At 38.6% G+C, this 20,674-nt stretch overlaps 1 protein-coding gene across 1 annotated transcript in view; it reads right to left on the reverse strand.

Annotated features, from left to right (window-relative positions):
• The window catches only part of LOC105463145 (PR/SET domain 6), a 99,670-nt gene that overhangs the window by 52,854 nt on the left and 26,142 nt on the right, over positions 1-20,674 (reverse strand). The window lies entirely within an intron of this gene.

Here is a 20,674-nt window from a genome sequence, read left to right on the forward strand (position 1 = left end):
GCCACCCGAGTGGAGAGATTTCTGCATTCACTCTTACAGTTAATGATGTCTTTCTGTTCTGTTTTATTTTTGTTTTGGGCAACAACCTTAGCTTTTCAGCATGGTGAATTTCAGAAGTCTGAATGTTGCCTTAAAGATTTTCCACTACTTGTGTCTGAGTTGCTGATTTCTAAAATTTCATCTGATAGAATAAATAAAATATTTTAAATGCTCACAGGCAAAGGTAGCTTCATTCATGTTAATATGACAACACTTTGCACTTGTGTAGCACTTAATTGTTTTCATAATACTTTGATATATGTGTACCTCACTACAGTTTCCGGCCTGTATAAACCATCTAATGATTGCTAATTCTGAGGTGATCATGAACCTTTAAGTCAAGAAAACCACAGAGATCATTTGCTTTCAGCATAAGTTTTTAATTATTTAAGGAGTACAGGGATCAGTAAGTTGGGTTTTTTTTTTTTAAAGAATACTTCTGCTCTTTTTAATGCATTAGTTTGATAAGATCTGGTTGTCCTTGTTGCCTGCAGAAGCTGAATGTGTCCAACCACTGTAGGTTAAATGTCCCTGCATTGCGATGCGATTAGCCGCTTAAAACACTGATGTCTGAGGTAACATGCTATTGCAAATCTCAGCCTTCAGAGCGGTAACTTGAGATAATCCAATTAATTTAAATGTACTCAAAGAGTTAATTCCTGGGAGCTAAACCACATACTGTTTAGCAGAAATCCTATACTGAAAATGATTGGTAGAGATATGAGGTTAATAATTTTTATGTCTGTTTACAGTTATTCTGGCTTAATTTCCTTTAATTAAACCATTTTATGACAAACACATGAAAAAGCTCAATTCCTTTTCACATTAAATTCAAAAATGCCCATAAAATTAGCTTTCTGTTGTGCTACTATAATTTAAAATACATAAAAATTTAAATGCTTTCTAAATAGATGGAGGGATCTAACATCCAAATCTATCTTCTTATATCAATTCATATTTGGTTAACATACTGTACCAATTCCCTTCACTTATTACTTTGAAATTAACATATACAGTTTTTACTCAGTTTTTTTCTAGATGCTAGTTTGAAACACTAAAATAAAGATCTATAGTGAAAAACTTAACCGACTTTTAATGCATTCACATTCTTTTCAGTGTCACATTTTTGAGCTAACCTCTCTAATAACTAAGGCCATTACCGTCGTTAAGAAAAAGAGAACAAGAACTCAAATGTAGTAATAAAATCATGCTGGGAAAAGCATTATTTAAATCCCACATTTATTTTTCAGAAAAATTTTGAGTTTTTATGAGAAAAAAAGAAGTACAACTTGGCTAACAATTAGAGATTATTTAGTCTTTTTCTAAATTATTATTTAGTCCTTTTGACAAAGTGACTTTGAGTTGTTGGAACTATTTACACAGAAGTAACCCGAAGTTTGTAAACTGATCTTTAACTGGTTTGATTAAAAGAGGGTAATTAATAAATGACAAGACAGAATGAAAAGTTTGTGTGGCATTTGATAAACCACCCAAGAAGTTAAATCAATGCTTTTCTTTCTGTTTAACTTCACTATTTGTTTTTCCATTTGAGCTGCCAACTTTCTAACATGCTACAGAAGGAAGAAGAGACTTTCTTTTTTTTTTTTTTTTGATTGATAAACATCACAGATTTTTGTTTCAAATCAACTGAACTTTTTCAAGATGATCCTTGCATTTGCTGTCACACTTGTGGTAAAGCCATTATTCCATCAAAACTCTTTAAATAGCCGCCCCCATCCCACTTTTTTTAGCTACTTTGACAAGAACACCATAACAGTTCACATCACCCTTGACCTTCAGGGTGTATATCATCTTGTCAACATATAAACAAACACACTATTCGTTGTATTTTAATAGATTTTGTAAATATCAGGATCCAATTTATCAAAAGGTTCACGCTAAATGACAGCTCTGAAGTTCTGGATTGTATTTGCAATGCTAATTCTGACTTTTAATAAAAAAGGATATTTAGGTTGTATTTTGCTCTTTTGTCTTTTTTTTCAGGAATGTGTAATAAGCTACTAGAACTTTTCTTCCTTCCTATGATGGAAGCTTTGACTAACTCAGTTTCAAAAGGAAAAGATTACTAGTACTATCAAAGGTAGGTATTTCTTTCAGTTGTAGCAGAAACACACATGTTTGCACAGGAAGGATTTATATAAGATTCCTGCTACTGTCCCCTTTGTTTGGCAAAATGCATTACCTATAATAGTAAGAATACTTTCTTTTAAATGGAAAAGGAAATTGTGACAGAGATGACTAACACTATTTCTGCAATCAAGTAACCATTTCCTTTTTACTTTCATATTCACAGGCCTCTCACACTGTATGTCACTGACTTTATATCTTCTTTCCAAAACAAAATGCGTTATCAATATTGAAGTGCCCTCTCTCCTTACATAGCCTTTACTAGAGAGATAACTATTGGAATACTGTACATTTTGCAAGCTAGGAGAATTGAATGGACAAAATGTACTTTTTTCAGAGAATAGTCTTCAGGATAATATTTGTTAAAGATAACATGTAAGAGTTAATCTGATTTCAACAACTGTAAACATATAATATCTACCTCCTGGCAAAACAGGAAAAAATATCAAAAAGCTAATATATCTGGGACATAATTTTTTAAATAATTAAAACAATAATTTTTAATTTAAAGTAATTAAAAACTTTTAAAACAAGTTGTTAATAAAAAAGGCAGGGGTCTCTAAGTGATATTGACCTGCATATACACATATGTGTGTACAGCTACAATCCTATCATGTTAGAAATCATACTTGGAAATGCTTTTGTGTAGGCACACTTTTTTGAGTCCAGGCCAACCACTCAGCAGAAAATACAGATGCATTTAGCAAATTCAAAGCTTCCTGAAATGTCAACACACTTTGAGAGTGCTTCACCAGAGATATGGGGATGATATACCTGCTCTTGTGAAAAACTAAACAAGGAAACCCATTAGAAAGTACTTATAGAAAATCCAAGATTTGAAAACTCTTCTTTTTGATAAGTTAGAAAGAGGAAACAAATACACACACACACACAACAACCACCACCACCACCCACATAACTTGTTGTTACTTCAACAGAGGAATTTGTTTATCCTACTTACATGAAAATTGATAACTTTAATTTAATTAGAACTAGCAATAATTCTAACTTTGAAAGGCCTACGATGTTTCTCTACATTTATACTTATACACCCCATGTGGTAATGAATGGGATTCTTAGCACTGAAAATACTACAATACAGAAGTTTGGCTCAAGTAATAGACAAAGGAAGTTTGGAACTCTCTACATAAAAATTTTTAAGTATGACATAAAGTAGGATAGGTGTTATGAAAAGGGCACATACTTCAGAATGGAATATGTCTAAGTTGGAAATAATAATGATAGTTAATATGCACAAGCTGCCCGCTCTGTGCCAGGCACTGTTCTAAGTTCTTTATATGTTAACTCATGTCATTCTCAAACTGCTTTATGGGACAGATAGTACTGCTATTTCCATTTTGCCTTTGAGGCACCCAGGTTACAGAAAGGCTAAACAACCAATGCAACAACTCACTTCTAGTAAGGAACAGAGCTGAGATGCAACCCTAGGTTGTCCTAGACACAAAACATCTGGCACTGTACCAGACATATAATCAGCATTCAGTATCAATAAATAACTCTTATCATCATTGATCATTCAAAAATATTTATCAAAACTTGAGAATATACATTTGAGTCAGACATGATCTTTGGCCTCAAGTTACTTTTATCCAATCTGCTGAGAGAGATAGATATTAAAATTTATGACTCCGATGCATAGTGGTGTTATGATAGGCACAGCCACTCGAGGCTTTGGTTTCTGACATAGTAAATGGGAATAATTAAACCACCCTCAAAAGGATGATTCAAGGATTAAGGTGGATAATATGTGCAAAGTGCACAGAACAATGCCAGGCACATGGTAAATGCTGTATGTTTGAGGTAAATCACCTCAAACATTTATTGTTTCTTTGTGTTGGAAACATTCCAAACCTACTCTTCTAGCTATTTTGAAATATACAATAAATTCCTGTTAACTACGGTTGCCCTATTGTGCTAGTGAACACTAGATCTTATTCCTCCTAACTATATTTTTGTGCCCATTTACCAAACCCTCCTTATCTCCCCTCCCTACTAGCCTTCCCAGCTTCTAGTAACTACCATCCCATTTACTGCCTCCATTAGATCAATTTTTTAGCTCCCACATGAGTGAGAACACTATGTGTCATCATCATAATTTTTAATATAATGAAAAGACTAGCAGAGAATACTGTGTGCTACTGAGAATAAAGAAATATAAGCAGGAATGCAGTTGTACTGAATTCCCAGACCATCTCTTGAGAGAACTAGTAATTGTTTACTGGCTATCATCGGGCTCAAAAGCAATTTTTAATCACTTAATGCCATAAACACTTTAATGGAACACATGGACTTTATCATTTTAAAAATATTCCTGGGCTGGACGTGGTGGCTCAGGCCTGTAATCCCAGCACTTTGGGAGGCCAAGGTGGGTGGATCACCTGAGGTCGGGAGTTTGAGACCCGCCTGACCAACATGGAAAAACCTCGTCTCTACTAAAAATACAAAAAAGTTAGCTGGGTGTGGTGATGCATGCCTATAATCCCAGATACTTAGGAGGCTGGTGCAGGAGAATCGCTTGAACCCAGGAGGCAGAGGTTACAGTGAGCCAAGATCGCACCATTGCACTCCAGCCTGAGAAACAAGAGAGAAACTCTGTCTCAAAAAAAAAAAAAAAAAAAATCCTAAATAAATGACAGAATTTAAATAAAGTCACTACAAAAAGATTCTCTGTGCCTGATTCTAGCCAAAAAACATATGTGTACTGCTAAATATATTAAGAAAACAGTTATTCTTCATGCTTGAAAATTTCCTGATTCTTTAAGATAAAGTTTTGTTTCAGGGCTAACTGCTGTTAAGAAAGAGATAAAGAGAGAAAAAAGGTGGAGGAAAGAAAAAAAGGAGGGGGAGAAAAAGGGAAGGAGGGACGGAGGGAGAGAAGGAAGAGAAGGAAGGCAAGGGAAGGGGAGGGAAGGGAAAGGAAGGGGAGGGGAAGGGAAGGGGATGGGGAGAGGAAGGGGAGGTGAAGGAAGGGGAGGGAAGGGGAAGCTGAGAGGAAGGGGAGGGAAGGGAAGGGAAGAGGAAGGGGAGAGGAAGGGAAGGGAAGGGGAGAGGAAGGGAAGGAAAGAGGAAGGGGAGAGGAAGGGAAGGGAAGAGGAAGGGGAGAGGAAAGGAAGGGAAGAGGAAGGGGAGAGGAAAGGAAAGGAAGGGGAGAGGAAGGGAAGGGTAGAGGAAGGGGAGACAAAGGGAAAGGAAGGGGAAGAGGAGAAGAAGGTGAGAAGAAGGGAAGGGAAGGGGAGGGAAGGGAAGGAGAAGGGGAGAGGAAGGGAAGGGGAGAGGAAGGGAAGGGGAGAGGAAGGGAAGGGGAGAGGAAGGGAAGGGGAGAGGAAGGGAAGGGGAGAGGAAGGGAAGGGGAGAGGAAGGGGAAACAAAGGGGAGAGAGAGGGAGGGAAAGGAAGGGGAGGGAAGGGAAGACAAGGGAAGGAAATGGAAGGGAAGGGGAGAGGAAGGGAAGGGAAGGGGTGAGTAAGGGAAGGGAAGAGGAAAGGAAGGGAAGGGAAGGGGAGAGGAAGAGGAGAGGAAGGGGAGAGGAAGGGAAGGGAAAGAGAAAGGGGAAGGGGAAGGGAAAGGGGAAGGGGAAGCAAGGGAAGGAGGAAGGAAGATGGGCAGGCAGGTAGGCAAGCTGCCAATCAGTGCAGATGCTATTTTTATAAACAGGAATTGCTTAGGTTTGAAATATTAAATTTTCTGATTCTCCCTGTCTTAGACCCTAAGTGGAACAGATCTTAATACTCCAGATATTTTTTAATGAAATAAAGGAAACAAAACATTTACATACATGTGATGATATGATAAGCAGTATACCTTTATTTAACATCCTCAAATTTTGTGCTTGTTTACAATGCAAGGTGTTTCTCACACACCTAAATTCAGTGGATTTAGGATAGACCTACAAGTTTAATAAATACCCCAGGAGATTTTTACCATATTTAGAATTTGAAGATGTTATTTGTTAATAATAATTATAGTTGAAGATAATGATATACCAAGTCCTGAATTTGGTATGATTTTATGTGGTTTCATGGTAATATATCACTCCTTCCCTTTCTTCTTACCCTTCTCTATAAGAAATCCCTTAGAGGATGTGAAGGAGAACTACAAACCACTGCTCAACGAAATAAAAAAGGACACAAACAAATGGAAGAACATTCCATGCTCACGAATAGGAAGAATCAATATCGTGAAAATGGCCATACTGCCCAAGGTAATTTATAGATTCAATGCCATCCCCATCAAGCTACCAATGACTTTCTTCACAGAATTGGAAGAACTACTTCAAAGTTCATATGGAACCAAAAAGAGCCCGCATTGCCAAGACCATCTTAAGCAAAAAGAACAAAGCTGGAGGCATCATGTTACCTGACTTCAAACTATACTACAAGGCTACAGTAACCAAATCAGGATGGCACTGGTACCAAAACAAATATATAGACCAATGGAACATAACAGAGGCCTCAGAAATAACACCACACATCTACAACCATCTGATCTTTGACAAACCTGACAAAAACAAGAAATGGGGAAATAATTCCTTATTTAATAAATGGTGCTGGGAGAACTGGCTAGCCATATGTAGAAAGCTGAAACTGGATCCCTTCCTTACACCTTATAAAAAATTAATTCAAGATGGATTAAAGACGTAAATGTTAGACCTAAAACCACAAAAACCCTAGAAGAAAACCTAGGCAATACCATTCAGGACATAGGCATGAGCGAGGACTTCATGACTGAAATACCGAAAGCAATGGCAACGAAAGCCAAAATTGACAAATGGGATCTAATTAAACTAAAGAGCTTCTGCACAGCAAAAGAAACTACCATCAAAGTGAACAGGCAACCTACAGAATGGAAGAAAATTTTTACAATCTACCCATTGCAAAGGGCTAATACCCAGAATCTACAAAGAACTTAAACAAATTTACAAGAAAAGTAATTTACAAGAAAAGAACAAACAATCCCATCAAAGAGTGGGCAAATGGTATGAACAGACACTTCTCAAAACAAGACATTTATGTAGCCAACAGACACATGAAAAAATGCTCATCATCACTGGTCATCAGAGAAATGCAAATCAAAACCACAATGAGATACCATCTCCACACCAGTTAGAATGGTGATCATTAAAAAGTTAGGAAACAACAGATGCTGGAGACGATGTGGAGAAATAGGAACGCTTTTACACTGTTGGTGGGAGTGTAAATTAGGTCAACCATTGTGGAAGACAGTGTGGCAATTCCTCAAGGATCTAGAACTAGAAATACCATTTGACCCAGCGATCCCATTACTGGGTATATACCCAATTATAAATCATGCTACTATAAAGACACATGCACACGTATGTTTATTGCAGCATTGTTCACATTAGCAAAGACTTTGAACCAACCCAAATGTTCATCAATGATAGATTGGATGAAGCAAATGTGGCCCATATACACCATGGAATACTATGCAGCCATAAAAAAGGATGAGTTCATGTCCTTTGCAGGGACATGGATGAAGCTGGGAACCATCATTCTCAGCAAACTATCACAAGGACAGAAAACCAAACACCGCATGTTCTCACTCATAGGTGGGAATTGAACAATGAGAACACTTGGACACAGGGTGGGGAACACCACACACTGGCGTCTGTCAGGGGGTGGCGGGTTGGGGGAGGGATAGCATTAGGAGAAATACCGAATGTAAATGACGAGTTGATGGGTGCAGCAAACCAACATGGCACATGTATACCTATGTACCAAACCTGCACGTTGTGCACATGTACCCTAGAACTTAAAGTACAAGAAAGGGAAGGGAAGGGGAAGGGGAAGGGGAAGGGGAAGGGGAAGGGGAAGGGGAAGGGGAAGGGAAGGAAAGGAAAGAGAGAGAAGAAAGAAAGAAAGAGAGAAAAAAAAAGAAAAGAAAAGAAAAGAAGAAATCCCTTAGAATAGCCTTTCTCTAAAAGCATTGTTTTCGGATCAAAAGCCTTTGCTTTATTTTCATCCATAGATCTTTCCAGGCATAGATTTAAAAGCTAATAAAACTTGAATGGGATTAAGTCTCACAACTAACAATGCTTAAATTTTTTCAACTCCAAGTAAGTAGTCAATTCTCCATTTACTTCTCTCAATGGTGCTACACACAGAGACTGAATTTACGGTTCCAGAGATTAGAAATGAGAACTTCCCAACCTCTTGATGTGTTTTCCTTCCTCCCCAACTATTATATTTTCCCAACGCTTCCAGTAAATACGAGTAAAAGGAAGTGTTGGGGCCAGGCACAGTGGCTCATGCCTGTAAACGCAGCACCTTGGGACGCCATGGTGGGTGGATCACCTGAAGTGAAGAGTTCGAGACCAGCCTGGCCAACATGTTAAAACCCTGTCTCTACTAAACATACAAAAATTAGCCAGGCATGGTGGTGTGTGCCTGTAATCCCAGCTACTCAGGAGGCTGAGGCAGGAGAATCACTTGAACCTAGGAGGTGGAGGTTTCAGTGAGCTGAGATGACACCACTGCACTCCAGCCTGGGCAACAGAGCAAGACTCCATCTAAAAAATTTAAAAAAATTAAGTGTTGGGAGTGGGGTAGGGTCTAAGATCTGGGAGCCAGGGTTTTCCCGTAAACTTACTGGTAGGTCATTTTCACCAGGGCAACAATGATCAACATTCATTGAACAGTCCTTAATCCAAAAGAAGACTACTTTGTGTCACATTATAAAATACAAAAGGTTTATTAATAACTATATGGACAGAGATTATGATAGTAACTCCTGAGGGGCTAGGATTAGGTCCATAGCTAGAAGGTTTTTCTTGGAAGCAAAGGTAGAAACAGGTGTAAAACTTCTGAAAATTCTTGTTATTGACTAGGAATAGCCTCCCTAAAATTAAATCCTATTTCCTATATTCTAAGAAAATGTAGAAATATGTGTCATCTCTTGTCCAGAAGATATATCTTGCTTAAACAGACAAAATTTGGTCAACATGGAATCCAAGAATCTATTGGCATCTTAAAAAGCACCAGGCTGGTTCTGAGAGCATGTCAGAATCCAGGTATGTATGGTGGTGGCTGGCATGAGGCCAGTTCCATAACTAATTAGCTGAGCCCAGAGGAAAGGCCCATCCCAAATAGTACGGATCCACTGCTCACTGTTGGAATCCTGGCCCTCTGTTACTAAGGAGATGCTACATTAATTTCAACAGAAAAAAAAAAAAAAACACTTGTTCCATCAAAGCCCAGACTTGCAAGCTGTCACTCACCTCCTTTGACATTTCATGTTAAGCAAAAGAGATATAGTGATTGCCATAGGTGTGGCATAACTTATGAACCCTGGAGGCAGCCCCCGTCCCGTCTTTCTGCCTTCATTGATACTACCCCTCAGATTAATGAGGAAGATTGGGCCTAGTTATGCATATACAAGAGTAGGAAGCTGAAATGAATTTGTGAAGGATGACTCATCATTCCCAGAACTTGTCTGTTATGTCAACGTGGTCCCTACTCGCTAGCTATTAAAATGTAAGTAATTGAGATCTTAAAGCAGTAACTGTGCATCCAAGAATGAACTACTACATCTTCTATTCCTGCTCCCCTCCCCCACCACCCCCCCCACACACATAAACACAACAGAGTAAACACATACAGGGAAAAAGACCCTATAAAGTTTTGATAAGATCCTGAAAATTAGCATACATATGTTGTTCTCCAAGATCTCTGAGAAAGAATATTCTAGTTTCTCCCCGGAACCTGCATGCTAGAGCCCAGTGTCTTCCAGTGCGTGAAACTCCCTATCTTCAATGAGACTCTTTCGGGAAACTACCCTTCTTCAAATATTTAGAACCAAAAATAATTTCTTTTCCATCTTTTCAAGTCTCTCCTATTGGAAGTCCCCCAAAGGCCAAAGAAATGGAGAAGAAAGTGTTCCATTCTGAATACAAGGTAACTTCTTCCCTAATCCTAATTCCAATTTCCCCCAGCCAAGAGTATCCTTGCTTACATTCTGCCTTGAACCTATCAAGCACATAGGAGGAGTAAGATTGGAGGATGGGCCATGTCAAGTAGACTTTGAATTTCTGGCAAATGGCTCACTGTATATTTCATTTCAAAGGGCTAATTATGTCTGCATAAATAAACTGTGCTACGCAGCTTGATGCATGGCCATTTGTCATATTAAAACAATGGGATCCAAAGTAAACCTCCATTAACATTGTTTAACTTTAATGCTTTGGGGTGTTTGCTACTCAAATGATTAAAAAAATGAAATGATTTATGATGCCACAATTTAAATGAGGCAACACAACAAACAGACTATGAGTCACCAAGACTTAAAACGTACTATAAATCCAGCTGAGTTAGCAACGCAAAGGGAATCCACAGCTGAAGTCCCTGGGCTCTATGCACTGTGGCTTTTTTGCCACGTGTGTGTGTGTGTATGTGTGTGTGTGTGTGTGTGTGTGTAATTATACAAATTGAGCAAGGTACTAGGAAGGTTTTCAGAAAAATGCAACACAAGATTAAAAAAATAAAAATGTTGTAAGTTGCCTGCAGTCAGTCTCCAGGGTAATGATGAAATTCTGGCATCAAACCTTCGGAATACACAAAACGTGAATAGAGAAAAAGGAAAAGTTTTTCACAGATCTGGATGCAATATCATGGACCTTCTTTCCTGCTTTGTTTTGCTTTTCTTTTTTCTTTTAGAAAATTGTATGTAGAATGTCTTTATTTTACATGTAGAAAAAAATACAGAGTTTGAAGACATATCCTTTCAGAAGTCGTAGATTAGTCTTCTAAAGTAAAAACATCTTACATAGGCCAATAAATTAATAAATGACAGAGCTGCCCAACTTTCCAGACTTCTCCGTCTTAACCATAAATTTTCCGGATGCAGCAATGTCTTGGTTTTCACTGCCGTAAAACTTGTCTACTTTCCTCCTGGCTAGAGCCATTTTAATCCCTGATCCCTGTCCCACCTAAATCAAGGCAGTGTGATTGCCAAAAACAGCAAAGTTTCTAAATTAGACACTGTATCAGTAAAAGAAGAGAATTATTCCACTTAATACCAGCGCTAAGTTGGGCTATTGTCTGAAAGAGCAGATTTGGGTAAATACATTTACCAATGGAGTAATAATATTTTTGTCTTAACCCTTTAGAACCAAACTTCCCGTGTCTGTCTGTTCCATAAAAATACTTCAAGGTCTTTTAAAACAAAGCACTACATGAAGTGTGTCTAAACAGCACAAAAGTCAACTGAAATTTGGCAACATTCATTCTACCAATGTGAGTGGCTAAAGTGGACAATTTAAGATAATATAATTTCTATTGGCATCTGAATTATCCTGCTGGACATCTACAATGAAATAATTATTTAGAATACCACCAGATTGGCTCTTCCTGGTGTGCTGCATAAACAGTCATACATGCAGAGAATTATGGTATGGGTGCTCTGCTGCAGGACAATGGCAGCACAAAATAAGGATGCCCAACCCAACTTGCCTTCAACACAGAAGGAGCAGCCATTCAACCTGGCTAGTCAGTCTCCAAGGTTGGCCTGCCCTGGACCAGGTCAAAGTTTGTCAGGGACCCTGTCTTCCCTGCTCTTGCTCAAGTCACTCTAATGAGTATCGTTTAAGGAATGTCACCTACTCTAAACCATGGATTCTCCAGTTTTTCAGAATTTCAAATACCCCAGCTCTCCCTTTCTCCACCCATACATGAGCTCTCTCCTTTTCTTCTCCATGTTATTTCTCTTTCAGTTGCCCTCTAACGAAAGCCCGTAGAACTCTCGTCTGATATAAGAGACAGGACTGAGGCAGCCAGAAAAGCCAGATAAGAAATCAGAGGTACGGCCGGGCGCGGTGGCTCAAGCCTGTAATCCCAGCACTTTGGGAGGCCGAGACGGGCGGATCACGAGGTCAGGAGATCGAGACCATCCTGGCTAACACGGTGAAACCCCGTCTCTACTAAAAAATACAAAAAACTAGCCGGGCGAAGTGGCGGGTGCCTGTAGTCCCAGCTACTCGGGAGGCTGAGGCAGGAGAATGGCGTGAACCCGAGAGGAGGAGCTTGCAGTGAGCTGAGATCCGGCCACTGCACTCCAGCCTGGGTGACAGAGCGAGACTCAGTCTCAAAAAAAAAAAAAAAAAAAAAAAAAAAAAGAAATCAGAGGTACATCTAACGGTTTGTATCAAATGGGCCTAAAGTTTCCAATGTTATCAGAGTGGTGTTGAGAGTGTGCATGGGAGGAAGGAAAAAACAGGTCCATTTAAAGCATCAGTATAAATGTGGAAGGAGAACAAAACACAATAGCAGTGAAAATAAAACAACCAATTGTAAAATATTTTTTCTGCAAACATGGATTCCAAGGATCCCAAAGACAATTGAGAAAGTTTGTTTGTTTTGGATTTATTTTAAAGCCTACCAATGAAACGCAGCCACCTCCAGAACCAGGGCATTTCATGATCTCTGTGGCAATGCAGTATGTAAAAGTAACCGACTAAATGAAAAATCTCAATAGCCAGCCACATGGGTCTACGCATCCTTAATCTCTGGAATGAGAGCCAAAGGCTTTGAACTGATGACAGGTGGCTTCCTAGACCTCCAAAAGGTGTTTTCCTAACACTCAAGAGTCAAAAGGGCCAAACACTGGATCCTTAAGTGTGATGTACCTGGAAAGCACATAATCAGGTCATCTGTTAAAAGCCACTAACATGAAAGAGGGAAAGATATATAAATGGTTTATAATAGAAAAAGTCTCCAATATAGACAAAGAATCAGGGAAACAAATACTCCCCCCATCAGGGGAGTGTAAACTGATAACCACCTTTCTGAAGATAAATTAGGCAAAATTAAAAGCTTTTAAAATACATAAGTATTTTAACTCAGAAATATAAAAAATTTATACCAATAAAATAGTCATAGATATGCCAAAAGAATCTATAAGGATTCAGATAAGGATTTCCACTCCAGGGGAAAAATTTAAGCAAGTCAAATATCCAAAATTAGGCCACATCCATACACTGGGATACTAGGCAATCATTGAACTCATAATAAAGAATGTTTCATAATTTAAAACATTTTACAATATATTATGTTTTAAACATTACCAAAATTACTGTAGTAGGATTTTAAACTTTTTTTTAAAGGTTTATTGACACAGGAAAAAAAAAAAAAACTAGAATTAAATACAGTGAATATACCTCCAACTAGAGACATTATAGGTAATTTTTATTTTCTTCTTACCTCTTAACTTATTCCCAGTTTTCTATAGCAATTATCCTATGTAATAAAAAAAATGCAATGAAAAGATCGATAACTACAAATATGATGCAAACACATTGAGGGATTTAAGTAGAGAGTACTCAAGAGAAAGTAGAAAAACACCTACAACAAGAAATGATCACCAGGAAAAAAAGAAGCAATCGGAGAAAGAAGCCATAAATCATCTCAGTCATCATCCATAGAAGAAGTTAGTCCCACTTCAGGGAAATCCAATAAATGAAATGTTTACATTCACAAGATAAATAAACTAGGGAACTAGATGGTAATTATATTTCAAAAGGTTTACTCCTTTACTAAAAAATTCATTTTAAAAGTGTCTTAAATTTACTCCTTTGTACTGAGGTTCTCAAGGCTGTTTGTCTATCAGAATCCCCACTAGAACATTTATAAAATGTGTGCCATCAGACTATACCCCTGATGATTCTGATTCAGTAGGTTACAGGTAAGACTCAGGAATTCTTTTTTTTTTTTTTTTTTTTTTTTTTTTGTGAGATGGAGTCTTGCACTGTTGCCCGGGCTGGACTGCAGTGGCATGAACTCGGCTCACTGCAAACTCCGCCTCCCAGGTTCACGCGATTCTTCTGCCTCTTCTGCCTTGGCCTCCAGAGTAGCTGGGATTACAGGCACTCGCCACCATGCCCAGCTAATTTTTTCTATTTTGTATTTTAGTTTCACTGTGTTGGCCAGGCTGGTCTCGAACTCCTGACCTCGTGATCTGCCCCCACTTAGCCTCCCAAAGTGCTGGGATTATAGGCGTGAGCCACCGTGCCCAGCCTCAGGAATTCTTAAAAAAAAGAAAAGAAAAAAAAAAACTACCCAACTAAACTGTTACAGATTAAAAGAGATGAAAGCGGTTTTTCAATATGTGAAGACTTTATTTTGATTCTTATTGAAACAAACTAACTATAAGAAATATTACCAGGTATGAGGATGGGATTGTGGTTATGTGGTGGTTTTTAATCTGTGTCTTTTAAAGACAGAGATTAAAATATTTATAGGTGAAATGTTAAGGTAACCAGGATTTACATTAACATAGTCCAACAAGAAAAAAGGCTTGGCATGTGGCTCACACCTGTAATCCCAACATTTTGGGAGGCCGAGGTGGGAGGATCACTTAAGCCCAGGAGTTTGAGGCTGCAGTGAGCTATGACTGCACCACTGCACTCCAGTCTGGGTGACAGAGTGAGACCCTCTCAAAACAGCAAAACAAAACAAAAAGAAAAAACAATACAAAACAAAATAAAAATGAAGTAAAAAAAGAAAAGCTGGAACAAACAGAGAAAACAAGAATAGAAAGAAAAAAATATTCAAAATAAGTTCTTGGTGCAAGAGGACTTATTCACTATTTATTTCTCTTTACTTTGGGGCACGTTTGAAATTTCTATAAAAACACAGGGAAAAAAGCTTCTCGGTGGCTTGGGAACCAAGTGGTTTAAAGATACTCAGTTTTCAGTCTGCAAAACTGCACCTAAAACAACTTTTCAGGACCCTTCTCTTTTGGACAAAGTAAGAAATTTTACATATTTGTAATTACCATTTTAAAAACATCAGTGAGTTAACGTTTATAAACATCAACTCACAGATCTTTAAAACAACAGTATCAAGCCCAAACATAAGGAAAACAGGTCCCACATTTAACAAGTACCCACTATTTGTCATTTATTACCTTATTCATTTCTGCCAAAAACCCTGTAAGAGATAATTCCCAATATATAGAAGCCAAATCTATGGCTCCAAAAGATTAACTAACATGACCAAATATGCTCACTAAAATAATGAAAATCTATTAACCTAGATGCTAAGGGTTTAACAGTAAGGAGACAGTTAAGCAAATTCTGACTCATCCATTTAATGGACAATATTTTAAATACAATGATCACAAAGAATACTAATTACACTAGGGCATGTTTAGATAAGAATTTAAAGTTAAAAGTCTATTCAGCATAATACATGCCCACATGCGTATGTAAAAATTTCTAGGAAAAAACACATTTAAAATTTTAGAGTTTGCCTCCAGATGGTGGGCTCTGAGAATTTACATTTTTTTCCTGTAATTTTTGAATTTTTGGTAATGAACATCATTTACTTGTTTAATAAAAGAAAAGCCCTTAATTTTATACATATAAAAAAATAAATCCCAGCTACCCCCACCACTGCACTGTGCTGCCCAACTCCACATCTCTCGCCCTGTCCACTGTGTGACGCTGCCTCCAGAGGATGGGACAAACATCACATCATGGTCACACCATTTCCACTCAACAAACAAACAGCAGAATTCCTAGAGGAGAACGACACCAGGTAATTGCATCAAAACAACACTATTTGGACGTAACACAGGATGGCTTCAAAACAGCATCTAGAATATTTTTTAATTATGCACTTTTGTTTCTTTTAAAAATTTTCCATTTTCATCTTCTCAAAACATTTATCCATCTCTAAACTTCAGCTTTCTAAGACCCAGTTTAAATCTTTTTGGAAAGAAGTGAACTGAGGATACATAAACACCCTTAATAGAATTAAAAATATTCAAAATCAACCAACAACTCTTTGTAAGATACCTAATGTATATTAAGCATTCTAGGAGAGAGGATGAGGGAAACACCTTAAAACTTTTTAATGGAATGTAAAAATTTTAAGTTAAAAAATGCAATATGAATTAAAATATAATTTTTAACCTTGTTTAAAGCTCTGGAATAAAACTGGCTTGACTTAACTTGGTAGTAAAACCATGGGTGTATTTTCATTTAAAAAATGTCTATACTTAGCTTGACTGTTTGAATTCCTTTCTGTTGCTTAATTTCCAAACAAAAGATATTACTGCTGGTTTTAAATGGCTGAATCATCTGAGAAGGGTCTCTCTGACACCGCTGACAATGTAGTTCTAAAAACAGAAAATTATAGATTATCAGAGAAGGAAGTTTAGATGTATCAGCTTAGGGTCTGAAGCATGTCTTGTGAGGCCACCCAAAAAGGCAGCTTTCCTCCTCATAGTCCCCGACCCTGGGCTCTAATCTCCAGCCCACAAACAGATGCATTCCTCTAATTCCAAGAGGGGGCAGGGCCAGGCATCACCGGCAGAAGTTTCTGGTCACTGTAGCAGGAGTATAGATGTTGCTGCTGAGGAAGCTGCAGAGCGGCCCTGAAGGTGGCAGGACCGTAAGCCCTTCCTGCAATGGGCGCCTGAGCACCAGCGGCTTTCAGGACCTCTCTCTCCCTTCACTTCTTTCCTCACCTTCTCAGAAACTGTCATCCTTTTGCCCATGTCCTCTTCTCAAGTCCTAACCCTTATCACTCATTTTGTTCTTGTTCCCTCATTTTTTAAAAATCTCTCATCTCGTTTTTTCCCTACTCTAATCTCTACTCATTTAAACATTTGCATTCCTTAGTTTTCTTGTTAGTTTGGATGTCGGTTTAGGCTAGTTTTTCTCTTGTTTGTTTACTTGTGGGTAGGAGATAGTAACAGTTAATGCTATCTACTACACATCAGTCACTCCAGTGCATTATCCAACTTTTTCTGCTACTATCACATGAACACCATCACCCCCATCTTTCAGCTCCAAGCTCCTACACAGGTGCAGTCTTCTTTGTTTTCTGTTTGTTTCCTCCAATTTTGAGCACAACTTCAGTGCCGTTTGTGGAAGGATGCATGAGAGCCAAGATACTTAGCTCCCGGATCTAGCAAGGTGCATTCACTTGTCTCAAAACCTAAGACACTCCTCTTTGTTCCAACAGAAGGTCACATACCCGTGCCTGTGCGTGATGTTACAGCAATCACCATCAGAAAAGGAAAGAAAACAAAAAAATTCTAGGGCAGAAAATTGCTGCCTTAGACTCCTCTTCCTGCCCCAGCACCATTCTGCTCATACTTGTTTCCTCTCTACTTCTTGTCCATCTACTTAGAATGCTACCAAATGTAAGACATTACAACACTAAAGTGCCCTAAAAGTGCTGTGCACCCTGACTGACAGCTCATGTGTAAGACAGTCTGTGCTTTGGTCGTTGAAATTCACAGGGGTTCAGGGATGTCCTTCAGGGGTTCAGGGATGTCCCTAGATGTGTCATAATCTTTATCAGTCCAAATGAAGGGGACAGCGTGGATGGTGGTGAAACTCGCAAAACCTAGTTTTACTTTACTTGTTGAGTCAAATCCATGTTCTCTTCATCTGCAACCTGCCCTTCTTAAGTTTTCCTCCTAAAGATTATGTTGTAGTTTCCTATTTGCATCTCAGATCTCAACTCTCTATCTAGTTTTCAAGAAGTTCACTGATGCGACTCCAATTTATCAGACTTATTTCTTAATATCAGCCTATTGAGAGACAGCCACACTCCAAGTCAACCTTCTAAACAAAATGACTTGCTTATTCCTCCTCTGGGCTTTTGCATTTGCCATTGGTCCCATCTTGAATTCCATCTCTCTTCATTATTACTATTCTACATACACTAATCCTGAAAAACCTGACCGCCAACTAACATCCAGAGTAGGCCTGAGTTAACTCACCTCCCCAACTGGCTCTTCATTCACCTCCTCAGTTATCCCTCTGGATTTTCACAATCAGGTGCCCAGGTTCACTTAAATATGTTCCTCAGGTACCCCCCTTAGGCTGTAAGCTCCATCTAGTCATGGACTGTGTGTTTCTAAGACAACACTATCCCCAGACAACCCTGTAAAGTTCCTGGCACACAGAGAAGCTTATCAAATATATGTTGAATAACTGAATGAATGGTTCACCCCTATCATATTGTAAGCTCCTCCAAAATCGGAACTGCGCCCATTAGCACTTTACATAATCCACAATTTCTGGTCCAGCTCTTGGTATGATAGTCACTGCACATGCAAAGCAAATGAGCAAATGCTGTTTAGGACTTCACATTCATCCCAGTGTGACACGATCCATGGTTGCTCCTTGCTCTGGCAACTTCAGCAAGATTAAATAGAACTTTTATCTTTAGAGTTCTTATACCAGCAGGACAAATCTGAGGAAAATCCATTAGTGACTCTAACCAAACAGGAAAGGTGATGGGGACACCAAAAAGAAACCCACCTTCCTTCCTGCTGGTTATCTAGTCCTTTCTCATGTGTCCCCATTTTTAAACTTTTCAGACACAAACCTGCTGTGATCCAGTCAAGATTATGAAAATTTCCATCATGCCAGGCCACTAAAGAATTTTCAGAAGTAGAAGCCACTGCCTTGGCCAGAGGACAAAAATGCCAAAAACCAAAGGTACCTCAAATGACTGACTGCCTTCCAGGGAAGGCCAATCCAAGTTGTGACTACTTTAGCCATAAGCTCCCTAGCAGAGATAACTGGGGTATGGGTATGTTTACTGCCTTTCCCCCAGGCCCCACCCCTCCTTACTAGGAACTCTAAAACTTTAAAATTACATAACCCTAGAGTTACTCTGGACTTGGGTCCAAATTTAAATGAACTGTTGGATTGCCGGGCAGCCCTGGAGGACCCCTGGGAAAAGTCATCAGAAAGCTTAAAGCTCTTTGGGGGCTCCAGAGCTCCCTGGCAGGGACCAGTTATGTGCATAAAAGCAGGAGGCAAGACAAAATCTCACAATAGAACTTAGTGGCTGGAGAGCCAGCTTATTAGGGTACAAAACACAGGAATTTTCCAGCTACAGAGAAGTGAAGTAAATTAGGGAGAACAAGGAAATTACTGGCTGGGAGACAGAGTTATTATGGAAAGCTGATTTCACTGTCCAAAAATTTAGCCTGCACTTTTTCTTGAAATTATCCAAATATTTCAGCAATTATCTATTTATATGGTTGTTTTCTGGGCATTTCCATACTATTTCTTCCCAGTCTATTATGTAGTGTCAAAATTATTTGCTTTTGAAGTCATTTTTTCACTTCCATCACCACTTACAAAGCCTAGCCTGACCGTCCCTCTAGGTCCCAACAGGTCTGGACTTGGAAAAGGTTTTCAACTGGCTTAAAGCAAAATGCCCTGTAACAGAAAAAAAAATTTTTTTCACTTGTGCTACATAATTGAGTTTGATTTCCATACATATCCCCTCCAATAACCACTGTATATGGTTATCCAAATGTCTTCTTAAAAGATATGACAGTTTTCTTTGATAACTCTGAATCTGGAATACAAAATCGGCAATGAAAGGAAACCACTTTCTTAGTTTGAAACTAGTTTAATATTACCTTGGTGATGCCCATTTTGCAAACCAGCTCCTCTCTGTTTTGTACATTTTAGAATGCAAAGCTCCTAATAATGAGTGCATGAGTCATTCACATGGAGGTGACTTATAATTCAAATTGAATTAACTGTAAATGCAAGCAATTTGAAAAAAATTAAGGCCTTATGTTCAGTGTTGTCACTACATTTGTTAGGGATTTCATCACTGTGTGGAGGCGTTTAGTTCCAGGCTAACATTTGGACAGATGGAAAGCTCCCCTGGAGCATGTGGGTCAAAAGAGCCAGCTCTACCCGACCTTCAGAGGAACTGAGCAAGCAGCCTCCGGGATCCACAGCTTCCCTATGTCACTCACACCAGGCAGCACGGAGCACTCCCTGCATTTGAGAGGGCACAGCTACAAAACAGCCGGCCAGTTGTGATGAAATCTCTTGTAAATTAAAAAGTGATCAACAAAAATGATCACTGTTATTCCCAGTATTATTGTCGTTAGTATAGAGGGAGTTCCTCTGTGTCTTTTCCTGCAGGTATTTTGGCAAGCATGATACAATATGCTCAGGATAACAAATGATTAGTAATATTTTCAAAATGAGGAGAGAGGGATCAGGGAAAGGAGGAGAGAAGAAAGAAAGGGAGAAAGGGAAGAGAAGAGGGAGGAGGGAAGAACCAACACAAATGTTGAGCAATGGGATTCAATCATATTAAGAGTATGGAGTCAATAGAAATTATGTTCACAAAGATTTTCAATATGGGGAAATCTTATCATGATTTTATGATGAGGACAAGCAGCATGCTTTCATATATGAATTTAAAGAAAATACTAACTGCAATAAGAATTACACCAAATTTGTTTTTCTCATTTTTCTTTTCTTTTTAAAATATTTTTCTGCACTTCCAAAATGCATTTTATAAATATTTTCAGCCCTTGTAATGATAAACCATAATTAAAGTGACGAAAAATACTGCAAAAATTTTGGGAACAGTATGTGTGTGTGAACGTGTGCCCATGTGTATCTGCACCCATGTGTGGCTAGCATGGCTCACTATGAGCAGAGGAGGTAAGA

This window comes from Macaca nemestrina, chromosome 6, assembly GCF_043159975.1.
Source record: "Macaca nemestrina isolate mMacNem1 chromosome 6, mMacNem.hap1, whole genome shotgun sequence".
In the NCBI taxonomy this organism is placed as follows: Eukaryota; Metazoa; Chordata; class Mammalia; order Primates; family Cercopithecidae; genus Macaca; species Macaca nemestrina.